Here is a 15082-nt window from a genome sequence, read left to right on the forward strand (position 1 = left end):
TGTATCTACATAGAGGGAGTCTTGCACAATGTTTAATGATCACAAATAAGCTGTGCCCTCTGACACGTTTGGCCAAATTTTGTGTTCGAAAATGAATTTTGAGTTGTTGGTTTAATTTAAGATAATTGGAAAATGTGCTGGAATAATTAGTGGCACATATATTTTTAAATATTGTTTGACAAAATCTTGGAAGTAATCAGTGCAGATGGCTTAAAAGGTCAACTGTGAACAGACGAATCAATCTGAAAATGGTATTAAAAGGTGTATTAGTAACTTGTGGAGCTCCAGCAGGATTTATTTACAGATTAGCAGATAAAATGCAGAGCTCTACCCTGCCCTAAACGTATATAGGAACAGAAGCAAGCTATTTAGTTCCTTCCTCCTGTTCAGCGTCAATTATTAAATGAAGTCATGGCTGATCTGTGACCTAACTTCATTTATCTCCCTTTTCCCATATCCCTTGGGCAGGATTCTCCGCCGGTGGAATTCTCCATTTTGCCGGCACCCGGGGTTTCCCGACGGTGTGGGGCTGCCCCACAATGGGAAACCCCATTGACCGGCCGGCGTAACGGAGAATCCCGCCGGCGGCTCGGGGCCGAAATGTGGTGGGACAGAGAATCCAGCCCCTTATACCTTTGGTTAACAAAAATCTATCAATCTCAAGATTTATATTTAACAATGGAACTAATATTAGTTTCTATTTGTGGGAAAAGAGTTCCAAAGTTTATATTCACAAGGGTGGGATTTTCCGTGCCCCATGGCATGTTTTCTGGTGGCGGAGGCGGCATGCCATAGGCCACCACCAGGATCCTTTCGTCCTGCCAAAGTCTATGGTGTTTTGTGTGGCTCGCCCGTCCCATCACCAGGGCATATGGTGCTGGGAGTTGTCTTTGGCAGGACTGGAAGATGCTGCCAGCGGGAAGGGCGGGATAATCCTGCCCTAAGTGCCTTCCTATCTTTACACCTGAAAGCCCTAGCTCTAATTCTTCAGCTATGCCCCTTGTCCCAGACACCCCAATTAGCAGAGACTGGGCGGGATTCGCCAATCCCGCGGCAGAGTGTCCACGGCGTCATAAACGGCGTCGCGTTTTACGACGGCGTGAACGGGCCGCTCCCACAACTAATTCTGGCCCCTACAGGGGTGTTCCAGGGTGAAATCCTTTGCTTTCTCTGCACTGCCACAACCTTTGTAATTGGCAACACTATACTCGAATGTCTAAGTTACTGGCGGGGTGGGCAAATCAGAGGCTGCCCTGCCAGAACGGTGACGTTTCCTTGTTGTTTAATGGTTAGTGTGATATGTGGAATGTTCCATAGTTGATTTTGAAATCTTTGTTACTGTTGACTGTTTAATAAACAAAATATTCTCAACTCACAAGTTCCTTCTTGATGTCGCAGCTGTCATGTCTCAGTGGACGATTCGTGCACCGCATGTCCAGCAACCTTGGTTGCTTGAACAGTGAGTCTGAACTCTGGGAGCATCAGCACCACAGAGGCAGCTGTCAACAATCAAACACTAAAGAGCAGGGCTTCACCACTGAGGACCCACTCGCAGCCAAAGAATAAGTGTGTGGGTGAGCGCAGCACAGGGGACCACAGTCTCCCTAATGTTGCCGGCAGATGTCTGGGCCGGGATTCTCCCCTACCGGCGGGGTGGTGTGTCCCGGCGGAATAGAGTGGCGTGGACCATTCCGGCCTCGGGCTGCCCTAAAGGTGCAGATTTCTCCGCACTTTTAGGGGCCAAGCACTCACCGTGAGGAGCTAGGCCTGCGCCGGAGTGGTTCCCGCTGCACCGGCTGGTGGGAAAGGCCTTTGGCGCCAAGCCAGCCGGGGCTGAAAGGACTTTGCCGGGCGCCGGAGGTCCGCGCATGCGCGGGAGCGTCAGCGGCCACTGACGTCGTCCCCGCGCATGCGCGGGGGGGGGGGTGTCTCTTGCGTGTCGGCCATCGTGGAGGCTGTGGCCGAGGCGGAGGGAAAAGAGTGCCCCCACGGCACAGGCCCGCCTGCGGATCGGTGGGCCCCGATCACAGGCCAGGCTACCGTGGGGGCACCCTAGTCCCGCCGGGAAGAGTGGTGGTTTGATTCTCGCCGGTGGGACAGGCATTCCAGCAGCGGGACTTCGACCCATCCGGGCCGGAGAATCGCTGGGGGGGGCCCGCCAACCGCCGCGGCGCGATTCCCGCCCCCGCCGAATAGCCGGTGCCGGAGAATTCGGCAACCGGTGGGCGGGATTCACGCCAGCTCCCGCCGGGTCGCAGAATCCCGCCCCTGGAGTCTCAGGCTCCTGATATGGCCGGGGAGAGTGTGTAGAGCGAGATTTGCTGGGTGGCACTCTGAGAGAGGATGGGACAGCTGTGGTAAGGTTGGGGGAGGGTGTAGGGATTTAAGGGTCCTGGGATGGAATCCCTAATGGATTGTCAATCTCTCTCCGATTATTCCTTCCAAATAAAACTATGTTTGCTGGTGTGAATCCTACGGAGATTGTTCTTGCTGTGCTTGTGGCAGGCAAGGTGGGCAGACACTGTAGAAGGCAGAAGCGACAATGCAGGCTGGAGCCAGCATCCCAAGTGCAGGGGGCAACCGTGCACCCTGAAGACTTGCCTGTCCATCAGGCTGAGGAGGGAGCCAGAAGGGGAGGCCAGTGACAACCCAAGATGAACAGGCATCATTGCACATTCCATGAGCTGACTCAGAACGGTCACAGAATATGCCACTGAAGGGTGGCATGGTGGCAAAGTGCTGAGTTATAGGGATATGGGTCTAGGTAGAGTGCTCTTTGCAAGGGTCGGTACAGACTCAATGGGTCGGATGGCCTCCTTCTGCACTGTAGGGATCTATGATATCCTAATCTTCCTCCCACAGGTGCATCCGGGAGGTGACCCAGATTATATCACCTTCAACCAGAACCAGGCCTACCAAGATGCCCGGGTTGCAGGATTTCCCACCATCGCTGGCATGCCTCAGGTCCAGGGGGTGATCGATAGCATGCTTGTCCGGCCCAGGAGGGGCTGGAGGACGAGCCTCAGGAGGAGCCACAGGCTGCAGTGAGGGTCTGACATGCAAGGAGGACCAGGGAGGCGTCCATCATCTCCAGACTCTCTTAGGATGAGGCTATGTCCGTCAACTCAAACCCCCGCCCCCCCCCCCCCCTTAAAACCATCCCTTCCCCGACCACCCTCTTGTTCCCCGCCCCCTCCATCCAAAATTCTGTGTGGTGATGGGCCTGTTTTGGCACTGTCAGGGGACAGTGATGATAACTCACTGTGAGGTAACCTCTGGGGCTCCTCAGTTTCTGCTAAAGTCTGACTCCCATCCTCTGAACTGAGGATCCCGGCCAACTTCCTGGTGTCACTGGCGTCACCATGCAACCCGATTCTGCTGCTGCCCTTGAGATGCCCCGGTGTCAGGAGGGGGTGATTCGGAAGAACTGGAGACTGCCACAGTCTACTTGGTGGCAAAGTCGGGGTTGGCCTGCAATGCTTCCTCCTCTCTAACGATGCCCGTAGGGACCTGGAGGACTCCATGCAGTGGAAAGGCAGCTAGAGTGTGCTCCAGAACTTCCTGGAGGTTCCCCATTACCTGCACCATGGCATCGACACCCTCAATGAATGGGACATCATCTGTAGTGCCTCGGCATGTCCACCTGTATCTGGGACACGTTGATCAAGACTGGGACATGATGTTGAGGCTGTAAACCATGGTTGTCATAGACTGAGTCATGCCTTGACACCATCTCTCAAGACATAGACGTCATGCTCCAGATTTTCCACTACCGTCACCACCAGCAGTGTTGGCCTCAGTGCCACACATTGTTGGCACCATCTCCTGCGTTTGAAGCCTTTGGGACACCTCCAATTGGCCTTGCAGTCACTGGAATGTTGCTGACACCCTCTCCTGAATCTCATGGCCGTGTCCTATCATCTGTATCAGCTCTGGGAGAGCCTTGTCCAGAGGCTCGGCATTTGGCTGGGACCCAGCTGTGTCCTGGGATCCAGCAGACCTCTTACTGCTGCCTCCGTTGGATGTTCTTGCCTCCATCGGGTGTGCATCAGCAACTGTGTGGCGCTCACCAGACTTTGCCCCAAAACCCTGTCCACTGATGTCACCCACCAAGGTGTGTGTCTGCACTGGCGGAAGGGGCGGGTGATAGTTGTGGCGCCTTGCCAGTGCTCTCCTCCGAGGTGTTATTTTGGATGGTGGTGGTGGGGGTACGACTCCGGATGGCCCGACCTCACCAGATGGTGATTCTGCGAGACAATGGACAAGTGGTCAGTGAGAGGGAAGTATAATTCTGTCTGACGTGAACAACTCACTTGAGACAGGTCATCTGGGTGAAGGGACAGTGGATCCTCACCTCTCTGGCGTAGGCCACCCTTGCTGTCGGTGTCTGCTTTCTCCTCGGGCAACCCCACGATTTCCAGCACCCGTTCCTCATTGGAGATGAGGACTCTAATCTCTGGAATTTCTCCCCTCATCTTTCTGGCCCTTTCCTGTCTTTTCTGGGCTATCTTATCCTGTGGGGACAGAGAGAGGGCACTGTGAGCCACATGCTTGATCATAGAACTTACAGTGCAGAAGGAGGTCATTTGGCCCATTGAGTCTGCACCGGCCCCTGGAAAGAGCTCCCTCCACCCTATCCCCATAACCCCACCCAAACCTTTTTGGACATTATGGGCAATTTAGCCACTCCACCTAACCTGCACATCTTTGGACTGTGGGAGGAAAACGGAGCACCCGGAGGAAACCCACACACACACAGGGAGAACGTGCAGACTCCACACAGACAGTGACCCAAGCCGGGAATTGAACCTGGGTGTCTGGATCTGTGAAGCAACTGTGCTAACCACTGTGCTACCATGCTGTCCAAATAGGTTAGGGCGGGGGGTTAGGGCGGGGGGGGGGGGAGAATTTGAGGGGTGGCAGGTGGAACTGATGCCAGGAGAGAGGTTGTATTTTACCCTTGCTGCTCTTTGGAGATCATTGATCTTCTTTCGACATTGGACGGCGGTCCTCCTTGTCATGCTGCCTGCACTGACAGCCGCTGCCACTGCCTCCCAGGTGGTATTGCTCAGCTGCTGCTAGTCCTCCAACCCTCTCGGGAGGAACAGGGTGGACCGCCTCTTATCCACAGCGTCGATAAAGCTTGTGAGGTCGCCATCCCAAAACGAGGAGCCGGTCCGCTCTGCCTGCTTGTGCGTTGGCTGGGAATGAATGCTGTGGGAGCTTTTAAAAGCAGCTCCACCTTGTTAATGGCAAGCATCTGAGGCACGAGTTGTGCGAAGCAGATGGCAAGGCAGCCAGTAATGTCGAGAATCAGATGGGGGCTCATTGCCATTGAATACGGGCAATGATCTCGCCAAAGCGGCAGTCACGAAACGCCCCACCAAATGCACTCAAGACTGGACTTTAACTTTGGTCCACTGAATCGTGCTGGTTATGTGCGCACAGTTAATGGTTTGGGTCTGGAATGCTCTGCTTAGAAGTGAGGTGGAGGCAGGTTCAATCAAGACATTCAAGAGGGCATTGGATGATTATTTGAATAGAAACAATGTGCAAGGATCTGGGGAAAAGGCCAGGGAATGGCATTAAGCCATGATGCTTGTTTGAAGAGCCAGTGCACACACACTTGGCCAAAGGCCTCCTTCTGCACCATAACAATTCTGTGAGTTTTAAAAACACCATCAGGCTGTACTTTACTCAAACAGGCAACAAACCTGAATTTCTGACCTAGATATGTCTACGTTGATATATTGTATGTTCACATTATGATGTGACTTAGAGTTATACTGTTATTTGCACATTGCTACCCAGATGTATCTGTGGAACAAAAATAACTCAATAACTGTTTCCTTCATCCTCCCTCTATTTACAGTCTTGGCTGGCCTATCTCCTCTGATCTACAATAAATCTTCCACATCTAGAAGAATCTCAATTTCTGTCTCTGTCCTAAATGACTTCTTCCTTTCAACAACTTTTTAACAGCGCAAATCCATCCAAACTTTGCAGATTTGCTGTTCTCATTCCTAAGCAGATACATTATACATGACCGGATAGGATATAAGAAGCCTGTTATCTGATCATTTAACATTCCCCTACTCAAAGGGCAGCAGAAGTCTCAAATTCTCTGCTCCCAAAAGGCTGGAAATGCTGAGATATCTGAAATCAAAACATTTTTGTTAGGTAAGGGCATTATGCCGAGGGAGACGAGTGGATTTGAGGTGCAAATCAGGTATCCATTACAATGGCGGAAAAGGCTTGAGAGGCTACTGTTTTAATATTTCTACTTCTAGGCCTTAATTATGATGTGGAGATGCCGGCGTTGGACTGGGGTGAGCACAGTAAGAAGTCTTACAACACCAGGTTAAAGTCCAACAGGTTTGTTTCAAATCACTAGCTTTCGGAGCACTGCTCCTTCCTCAGGTGAATGGAAAGGTAGGTTCCAGACAAATCTATATAGACAAAGTCAAAGATGCAAGACGATACTTTGAATGCGAGTATTTGCAGGTAATTAAGTCTTTACACAGCCAGAGAGAGGGGTAACCCCAGGTTAAAGAGATGTGAATTGTCTCAAGCCAGGACAGTTGGTGGGATTTCGCAAGTCCAGGCCAGATGGTGGGGGTGAATGTAATGCAACATCAGATTCACCGCCCCCCCCCCCCCCCCCCCCCCACCATCTGGACTTGGCTTGCGAAATCCTACCAACTGTCCTGGCTTGAGACAATTCACACCTCTTTAACCTGGGGTTACCCCTCTCTCTGGCTGTGTAAAGACTTAATTACCTGCAAATGCTCGCACTCAAAGCATTGTCTTGCATCTTTGACTTTGTGTGTATATATATATATGTTTCCGGAACCCACCTCTTCATTCGTGCTCCGAAAGCTAGTGATTTGAAACAAACCTGTTGGACTTTAACCTGGTGTTGTAAGACTTCTTACAGTCCTTAATTATTCATCTTTTAATTGAAACTCCTTTTAGCTTTTTTCTTCTGCTCCTAGTAAACTTAAAATATGTCAACCTTCTCTTTACCCTTTTTATTTTCACTGTATTTTAAAGCCATGATAATCTCCATTCTAACTTCTTTCTGAGTACCTCTAACTGTGGACCGTATTGCCTCTCTCAGTCTCTGCATACTGTAATCTCCAAATTTTTAACTCTAAAGATCACTTGTCACTATTTTATGATATGATATACTTTGTCCTGTACTTTTGTCAACCTTGGTGGTGTCTTACACTTGATGCTTTCACCTGGGTGAGCACAAGAATCGAGCAGGAGTAAGATATTCAATAAGATAATTATTAGTGGAGGCAGTGGCATAGTGTTATTTTTGCTGGACTATTAACTAGAGACCCAGAGTCTTGCTCTGGGGACCAAGGTTCGAATCCCACCATGGCAGATAGTGAAATTTGGATTGAGTAAAACAATCTGGAATTAAAAGTCCAAAGTTGACCATGAAACCATTGTCGATTGTCATAAAAACCCATCTGGTTCATTAATGTCCTTTAGGGAAGGAAATCTGTCGTCCTTACCTGGTCTGGCCTATATGTGACTCCAGATCCATAGCAATGTGGTTGAGTCTTAAATGCCCTCAGGGATGGACAATAAATGCTGGCCCAGCCAGAGACACTCACATCCCATGAACGAATAAAAAAAAAGATCATGGGCAGAATTATATGCTCATCAAGGTCGGTTCTGAGGCAGGTGGGGAGGGTAAAACTGAATGGATGGGATTCCCCCCGGTACCCGCCCACCCAAACCCAGATGCAATTTCACAGTTGAGCGGGCAGGGCCTAGTGGCCTTTTAGTGGCCATTTCCCCCTCCAGGACATTGGAGCTCTGGGACCCACTCCTCCCCCTCCCCAGTCTACCCCCCAACACCACAATTGTCCCCCCTCCAGATCACCCTGGGGCCCCTTATCCTCTTGCCCCCATAACCCTGGGATTTATCTTTTCATAGGTTCCAGAACTTAGTCCCAGGCAGTGCTGCAGTACCACTTCTGGCCACCGTAGCGCTGCGCCCGGTCAGGTTGAAGAGCTGTCAGCCAATCTGACAGGCCTACAGCTCTCACAGGCTGAGACAGGTCCCGTCCACTGCCACTCAACACGAAAGGGAGTGTTAAATAGCCATGGGAGTTCGAGAGTCGGAGGCCGTGCATTAGGTGCCGATTGCTCCCCATCCTTAAAATTCTACCCCATGAGTGATTTGATTGTCACCTCAATTCCACTTTCCTGTCTGCTCCCCAATAACCCTCCATCCCCTTGTTGATCAAAAAGCTATCTAACGCAGCCTTGAATCTTTTCCATGACTGCTGTTCGCTGAGGAAGAGTGTTCCACAGACTAATGACCCTCTGCGAGAAATATTTTCTCCTCATCTCAGTCTTAAATGGGAGACCCTTAATTTTTAAATTGTGTTCCTTGGTTCTAGAAGCAACAGGAAACACTGGAGGCAATTTTCCGGAAAAAATTTGAGTGTGGTAATGAACGGGAATTGCCACGAGCTTCCCGGCACTCGGCACAGTGAGGCCGTCAATGTAATTCAACATTAATTGGTCCACTTAATGTGGCCTCAGGGGTTTCTTGCCACAAATGAAGGCTCGCCAACTGATTTGCTGAGACTGCGCTCACCAGGCCCCCCCCCCCCCCCCCCCCCCCCCCCGCCCCGCTAACAGGCATCGCTTAAGCTACACTTGTTCAGCCAACACCAGCCAGCTCACAACAATGGCACCGAGGAGACCAGCACCATGATTTGGGGACACTGACCTGGGGATGCTCCTTGACACGGTGGAGGCCAGGAGGGATATCCTGTTCCCCCGAGGGTCAGAGCGCTTGAGGCACAAGACAACCAGTACTGCCTGATATGAGGTGGAGCCAGCTGTCAGCTCGAGGAGTATGACCAGGAGGACTGGCCAGTAGTGCAGGAAGAAGGTCAACGACCTACACCGGGCGGCACGAGTGAGTAGACACGAACGCCTCCGCCCTCGCACCCTCCCCCTCAACCCCATCTTCACACCTCCTTGCCCACCACTGTGAACCACGCATGTGGCTAATGATGCCCCTTCTGCGTCTCTTCAGGAAAAGCTCTCCCATAATCATCAGGACAGGGGCCAGACCAGTGACCAGACATAAGAATCCTCACCTCTTTCGAGGAGCGGGCACTGGCGATGACCAGTGTGGCCGAGGAATATGGCGGACGCCGCAGAGGTGAGGAGCCAGTGGGCTCCACCCTGAGAACCTGTCAAACGTGAGTTGTTAATGCCTTACTGACTGGCCCACCTCTCCTACTGACCACATGTCCATTCTCCCGCAGGTCCTCCAGCCGATGGAGCCGGCCCATCCCGGCACTCTCTTCTGACTCCGAGGATGAAACCATGATCGCCGCACAGCTGTCATCCCCAGCAGCTCAGATACACGCACCTCATGCTAGTGGACAGGCTTCGGGTGCACAATTTGGTGAACACCACACCGCTGATGGAGGTGGAGGCAGGAACCCCCAGGCAAGACAACAGTCGGAGGGCTGCTGGATCCCAGGACCCAGCTGGGTCCCAGCCTCATGCTCAGCCTGTGGAACTGATGGAGCTGATAAGGATCAACCTGGGCATTCAGAGGGAGATGTCAGTGTCACTCCAGCAGATCCATAGCCGATTGGAGGAGTCCCAGAGGCTACGGGCGCAGGAGATGTCACCGGCAATGTGTGGCACTAAGGTCAAATCAGCTCGGCTGACGACCACAGTGGAGAGCCTGGTGCGCAATGTCGGCACCATTAGTGAAGGTGTCCAAGGCGTAGTGCAGTTGGTGATAGCCATGACTGAGGGTCTCAGCAGAATGTCCGACTCGCTGGGGGATGTCATCCAGTATCAGGCCGACCTTGATGAGGTTCTGTGGGACATGTCCTGCTCTGAGATGGGAATAGCCGAGGCACTGCAGAGCTTGTCCCAGTCGCAGGTGTGCATGACCGAGGCACTGAAGAGCATGGCCCAGTCACTGAGGAGCATCGCTGAGGGCGTCAACATGGTGCGGACCATGGGGAACTGCCAGGGCTGGCAGAACCAGATGATGCAGGGGCAGCTGGGGCTCGAACTAGCTGCCCCTCCACCCCAAGGTGAACCCCAAGACCCTATGGGCACTGTGCAGGAGGAGGGGGCACTGAGTGCCATGCCGGATCCATCCCATGGAGTGGCAACGGTGGCCACCAGCTCCCCTGAGTTCCACCCTCTGATGAGGCCGTGTCTTGCAGTCAGCACACGGGACAGGCCGGCATGGCTGGCATGTGCCGCCAACAAGTGAGCCGGGGCATCGAAGGCCACGGGACAAGGTAAGCAGCTGGCTGCCTCCACCTCTGGGGCGAAATTCTCCGGTATTGGCGCGATGTCCGCCGACTGGAGGGAGTCTCTTCCGCCTCCGCCATGGTGGAGACCATGGCGAAGGCGGAAGGAAAGGAGTGCCCCCACGGCACAGGCCCGCCCGCGGATCGGTGGGCCCCGATCGCGGGCCAGGCCATCGTGGGGGCACCCCCCCCGGGCCACATCGCCCCGCGCCCCCCCCAGGACCCCGGAGCATGCCCGCGCAGCCTTGTCCCGCCGGTAAGGTAGGTGGTTTAATCTACGCCGGCGGGACAGGCATTTTAGCAGCGAGACTTCGGCCCATCCGGGCCAGAGAATCGCGCGGGGGGGGGGCCCGCCAACCGGCGCGGCGGATTCCCGCCCCCGCCGAATATCCAGTGCCGGAGAATTCGGCAACCGGCGGGGGCGGGATTCACGCCAGCCCCCGGCGATTCTCCGACCCGGCCGGGGGTGGGGGGCGGGGGGGGGGCGGAGAATCTCGCCCCTGATGTGCATTCTAGAAAAACACCAAGATGTAATGGTAGAGCTTGGAGGGCCAAGTATGTCGAGGATCTCTGAGGTCACTGGGAGAGGGGGGGATGGGGTAGGGGAGGCAGCACCATTGAGAGTTGGGTTGTACACATTAAACACCTTTTCGCAAAACCATCATGATGCCTCTGTCACTTCCCTCTGCAATGCGGGATGACCCCAGGACCCCTTGCCCATTTCCCCAGCGCACCTCCCCCCCACATGGTGGCCCACCCCTGTGAAGGGTTTCCCTTAAGCACTGGGGCAGCAAGCCCAACTCCCCAGCCTCTTTGTCTGTGATTAAGATGGCCACTCACCTCCTCGGCTCCCCACAGAAGCCCTTCCGCCAGTTTCACATTTTTCAAAAGGAATACGAATCGGCGTCAGCGTGAGCACTTGTTGGGGAGGCCGCTGAATGATGGGAGGCCGTTGGATATGGGGTCATTCTCGTTAATTGTATGGAAATGTGGCTTAAGTGGTGGTAATTGGTATCTCGTCACGCGACGGCGCGATCTTGATTTTGCCTGTGGGAGCGGGCCAATTGATTCGCAAGCTAGTTGGCATCTGGCATACATCTCGCTTTTGGCTTCTCCCGCTATTCACCGGCCTTGTTACACTTGAGCGAGAGCGTAACGAGGCTGGGAAACTGCCCCATTGTCTCAGCATCCACCCTGAAGTCCGCTCAGGTTTCAATTAGCTTCAATAACGTCATCCCTCATTCTTCTAAACTCCAGTAGGTACAGGCTACATCTGCTCAGACGTGCCCTATCAGGTGACCCCTTCACCCAGGAAACAGTTGAAAGAACCTTCTCTGAACTGCTTCTAAAGCAATTATATCCTTTCCTAACTAAGGAGAAGGAAACTGTGCGCAGTACTTTAGATGCAATTTAATTACAACTGTAACAATATTTCTATTCTTTTATATTCCATTCCCCTTGCAATAAACTTCAGCATTCCATTTGCTTTACTAATCACTTGTTGTACCTGCATATTAGCTTTTTGTGATTCATGTTCCAGGACACTTAGATCCCTCTGTACCATAGAGTTTTGTAGTCTTTCTCTAGTCAAATAATATGCTGCTTTTCTATTCTTCCTGCCAAAGTACATTAGTTTATCTGTCAAATTTCTGTCCATTCACTTACCCTATCTAAATCCCTTTGTACGCTCTTTAAGTCCTCTTGACAGCTTACTTTTTTACCTATCTTTGTGTCATCAGTAAATCTAGCTAGGGTACATTCAGTGCTTTCACCCCAGTCATTTATATAGATTGTAAATAGTTTAGGCCCCACCACTATTCCCTACGGCACTCCACTAGAGGCAACTTGTCAACCTGAAACTGACCCATTTATCACTTATCTCTGCTTCCTGTGAGCTAGCCAATTTTTTAGTATTAATATATTACCTCCAACACCAAAAGCTCTTACTTAGTGACGTAACTTTCAAAAGGTACCATCACATGTAATTCCCTCTTCTTAAAAGGAGTGCATATTGACTTCCGGTGGCGGCTATGAGGGGATTTCCGGTGGCGGCTATGAGGGAGTAGGTCGCACATTTGGTAGCTCCCATTTCGGGCGGACTTTTGGACCTATTCCCCTGACTTTTTTGCGCTTTTGAGCGCGGAACTGGAAAGCAATAGTACTCAGGCACTGAACCCATACAGAGTTGTATGGACTTAAAAAGCCGGAGGGACCGTAAACAGCAGAAGAAGTGGTCAAGCAAGGGCACGGTGGAGACTGTGTGAGAGACCAATATGGCCGGTGTCCAGAGCAAGGCGCCGACAGCCCAGACTACAATGGAGCAGCTGCTACAGGCCATGCAGGAGGGCTTTTTAGCTCTGAAGCGAGATAACTTGGAGCCGCTCCAGAAATCGATGGACCGATTGGGGAAAAAAGGCTGGATGATCAGGCTGAGAAGCTCCAGAAGCTGGAGAAGACGGTGGAGGAGCAGGACGACTTTCAAACGGTGGAGGACGTGGAGATTCGGAGGTTGAGGGATCAGCAAAAAATGCTCCTGGAAAGGCGGGAGGACCTGGACACCAGATCTCGCCGGCAAAATGTAAGAATCGTTGGCCTCGCTGAGGGGCTGGATGCTGCCGTGTATGTGGAGGGTATGTTTCAGAAACTGCTGGGGAACAAGAGGTTCCATCGCCCGCCGGCGGTGGACGGGGCACGCAGAGTGCAGGCGAGGCAGCTGCGATGATGGGGTCCCGCACGAGCGATGGTGGTCTGGTTCCACAGGTACCTGGACAAGGAGCGGGTTCCGCAATGGGCCAAGAGCACACAAAGCTGTACTTGGGACAATAGCACCCTGTGTGTTTATCAAGACCTGAGCACTGAGGTGGCCAGGAGGAGGGGAGGCTACAGGCAGGTGAAGGAAATTTTGTACAAGAACAAGGTGAAATTCGGGCTGCTTTTTCTGGCGCGTCTGTGGGTTATGTATGAGAGTCAGCACCACTATTTCAAGGAACCCGAGGAGGCGATGGACTTCATTAAGAAGCAAGTGCTGGCCCTGAGCTGAGGACTCTTGGACTCATGGTAGAACCTTTAAGTCTATTTTGTTTCTCTCTCGCTGTGAGAGATGCCTGCATGCTTGGGTCCATTTTTTCCGACCTTTTTAGGTGTATGTATTTTGGTTGCGATGTGTTTTTCTTGTTCTTTTTCGTGGTTTCCTTGAATGTTTCCTTTTTGGGTTTCTTGTTTGGTTGGAGTTAAAAAGTTGCGGTTATGATGGGGGTTTCGGGGAAATTCTTTGCAATCTTTTTCTGTGTTTGGAGGGGAAGGGCTGAGAGAGCCTGGTACTTCTTATCTCTATTTGTTTGATTTAAATTGCACTATTGTTGGGGATGATTCTGACTTGTATAGAGTATTGTTTAAGCAGGGCTGGTTTGGGGAAGTGGTAAGGATGGGCCGCGGGGAGGGGAGCCAGGGAACAATGGGTGAGAGACGCGCTGGCGCCGAAGCTGGGAGCCACCAGGCTAGCTGGGTGGGCTAGTCAACAGAAGTCAGATGGGGGGTGTTCATATAGTTAGATTAGAGCAGAGGTTAGGTGGTAGGATGGTGTTGCTGGGGGGGGGGGGGGGGGGGGGGGGGGTTGATCTGCTGACGAGGATGGAAATTGGACATGGCAACAATGGGGAGGTCATGGGTGGAGGCGGGCCAGAGGATGCGCGACGCATGGCTGGGGGGCTGGCTAAGGAAAGGGGATGGCTGATCTGCAAAGTGGAGGGCGAAGTGCCCCCCAACCAGGCTGATCACCTGGAATGTTAGAGGGCTAAACGGGCCAGTGAAGAGGGCCCGTGTGTTCGCGCATTTGCGGGTTCTGTAGGCGGACGTAGTCATGCTGCAGGAGACACACTTGAAAGTGGCAGACCAGGTTAGGCTAAGGAAGGGCTGGGTTAGTCAGGTCTTTCTTTCGGGGCTCTACACTAAGACTAGGGAGGTTGCGATCCTGATTAATAAAAGGGTTCAATTTGAGGCGGAGGGTACAGTTGCGGATGGGGGCGGCAGATTTGTTATGGTCAGGGGTAAGATCGAAGGGCTGAGAATAGTCTTGGTCAGTGTGTATGCCCCTAATTGGGACGATGTGGATTTTATCAGGAGGTTGCTAGGGAAGATCCCCGACTTGGACTCGCGCAAACTGATCATGGGTGGGGACTTTAACACAGTCCTGGACCCGAGCCTGGATCGGTCGTGTTCAAAAACGGGCAGGTTGCTAGCGATGACAAAGGAACTGAGAGGCTTCATGGAGCAAATGGGGGGAGCTGATCCGTGGAGATTTAGTCGGCCGTCGGCGAGGGAGTTTTCGTACTACTCCCACGTCCACAAGGTGTATTCCCGAATTGATTTCTTTGTCACGAGTAGGGACTTGCTGGCCGGGATGGTGAGGGCAGAATATTCGGCAATTATCATATCGGACCATGTTCCGCACTGGGTAGATCTACAGATTTGTAAGGATAGCTTCCAGCGCTCACAATGGAGGCTGGAAGTTGTATTGCTTGCGGATGAGGTGGGGTGTGAGAGACTCAGGAGATGCATGCAGAATTACCTGCAGGTAAATGACACCGGAGAAGTCTCAGCAGCGGTGCTCTGGGAGGCGCTGAAGGCAGTGGTGAGAGGGGAGCTGATCTCAATCTAGGAGGCCCATAGGGACAGGACAGACAGGGCAGAAACGGACCGACTGGTTAAGGAAATTTTACGAACGGACAGGAGCTACACGGGGTCCCCGAGGCCAGAGTTAC

General features: G+C 52.5%; 1 protein-coding gene across 4 annotated transcripts in view; it reads left to right on the forward strand.

Annotated features, from left to right (window-relative positions):
* Positions 1-15082, forward strand: part of anxa3a (annexin A3a) — a 138630-nt gene that overhangs the window by 87043 nt on the left and 36505 nt on the right. The gene's annotated exons all lie outside the window — the stretch shown is intronic.

Source organism: Scyliorhinus torazame, chromosome 3 (genome assembly GCF_047496885.1).
Source record: "Scyliorhinus torazame isolate Kashiwa2021f chromosome 3, sScyTor2.1, whole genome shotgun sequence".
NCBI lineage: Eukaryota > Metazoa > Chordata > Chondrichthyes > Carcharhiniformes > Scyliorhinidae > Scyliorhinus > Scyliorhinus torazame.